Below are 2,299 nucleotides of genomic sequence, written 5' to 3'. Positions count from 1 at the left end.
TAAGAAAACATAATGTTAATTTTCACTTGTATGCAGATGACACTTTCTTTAAGACCAAATGAAGTTTCTCCAAAGTTGTCCTTAATTAGTTATGTTAGTGAAGTAAGGAGTGGATGGATGAGAACTACTTGTCTTTAAACACAGATAAAACAGAAATGTTAATTATTGGAGGGAATGACACTGATCACCAATATTTTGTCATCATTTAACTCAGTTGGAATCCCAATTAATTTTACTGAATCAGCCCGCAATCTAGGAGTTATTTTTGACTCTAGCATGTCATTTAAAGCGCACATTAAAAGTTGTCTAAATTGTGTTTCTTCAATCTTAAAAATGTTGGGAAATTAAGGCTTTTTGTTAATAAGCAGGATTCTGAGAAATTAATTCATGCATTTATTTCTAGTAGGATTGACTACTGCAATGCGTTGTTCACTGGATGTTCAAATTGTTCTTTATACAGCCTCCAGTTAATCCAAAATGCTTCTACAAAAATTATTAGAAGGACAAGAAAATATGAACACATAACGCCAGTTCTTAAATCCTTATACTGGCTCCCAGTTAACTTTAAGGCAGATTTCAAAATCCACCTTTTAACATATAAAGCCTTAAATGGCCAAGGTCTGGCCTACTTGTCTGAACTTATCATGACTTACAAACCAGAGTGCACATTAAGATCCCAAGGCGCCAGCCTGCTTATGATTCCAAGGATTAATAAAATAACAGTGGGAGGTCGAGCTTTTAGTTACAGGGACCCTAAACTGTGGAATGGTCTGCCTGCTACTATAAGAGATGCCCCTTCGGTCTCAGCTTACAAATCCTGGCTGAAGACTCACTACTTCAGTTTAGCATATCCTGACTAGAGCTGCTGATTAACTGTACAGACTGTATCTTTGTTGTTAGTCATTAGCACTTTAACATAAGTAATAGGATAGTTATAATTTGTTACTAACCCTCACCTATTCTGTTTCTCTTCGCAGTACTCAAATGTGGCTCTTGATGCCACTGCCCTAATGCCAAGTTGTTTTGCCTGCCTAAGGTAAAGCCATCTCTGATGGAGGATCACAGGAATCATCAAGTAGAGGGGTCCTTTCTTCAGATTTGCTGTTTCAGTGTTGATTCAGCTGTGGAATGGCCAATATTGGGAGGCAGCTTTTGATGGCCAAGGTCTCTAGGACTCTGAACAAATCCAAATCATATTATGTGATATCATCTACTGTTGAATTCTGCTCTTTACTTGTAATATTTCTATTGCACTTTTATATTGTATTGAGGATTACTTGTGTTCTGTTCTTTGTATTGTATTGTATTTATCCCCTTTTTTGACACTTAGTGCCCGCCTAACCTACCTGGAAAGGGGTCTCTCTTTGAACTGCCTTTCCCAAGATTTCTTCCATTTTTTTTCCCTACAAGGGTTTTTTGGGAGTGTTTCTTTGTCTTCTTAGAGGGGTTGTCAAAAGGCAGAGCCTATTAAAGCCCATTATTGCACTTCTTGTGTGATTTTGGCCTATATATAAATAAATTGTATTGTATTGTTTTGTACTAATCTTTTCATATTGATGTCAAGCAGGCAATCCCATGTTAATAATAAAGTCTTGCAATACAACAATCATGCAGTCACCGTGGGCTCCACAGCTCCACACTGAGCTCAGTCCACAATGCCTATAGTTAAACACACATGAAGTGCCAGTGGTGTTGTAGACAGTGTGACTCTGGGCACCTTCAAAGTGCAAATTGCTGTTACTTTAGAGAAAGCCTGTTTTGTCAAAATGGTTTAATGTTTTAATATTTTGTGTTTCCCAAAATTCGAAAAAAAGCCCTCTTATGAGCAACTATAAGAAAGAAATGGGTAATAAACATTATAAATTGATGTAAATAATTGTGAAATTTGCTCTGGTAAAATTAGTTATAAAAATACACACAAAAACTGAGAATAAAAACAGGAGTTAATGAAATACCAATGATTAGGTTTGAATGAAGGAAGGAACAGATTAAAGAATCACTATATTATTTTTTAAAATTCACATAGGTAGATAGATAGATAGATAGATAGATAGATAGATAGATAGATAGATAGATAGATAGATAGATAGATAGATAGATAGATAGATCTTAAAAAGCATGGCTACCAATTGAATGACACCGACTTGTATTTTTAATACCACTAGATGGCAACTTATGATTTTATTTTGATTTGGTGTTAGGGTGCCCATTTCATACGTGATGCATATATTAACTTTGTTATTTTCCTATTTTACAATTTTACTCCAAAAGAATTGTGCTTGGAATGCATTAACGTTGC

This window comes from Polypterus senegalus, chromosome 7 (assembly GCF_016835505.1).
Source record: "Polypterus senegalus isolate Bchr_013 chromosome 7, ASM1683550v1, whole genome shotgun sequence".
Classification (NCBI taxonomy): domain Eukaryota; kingdom Metazoa; phylum Chordata; class Cladistia; order Polypteriformes; family Polypteridae; genus Polypterus; species Polypterus senegalus.
Note: the sequence above shows the minus strand (reverse complement) of the source record.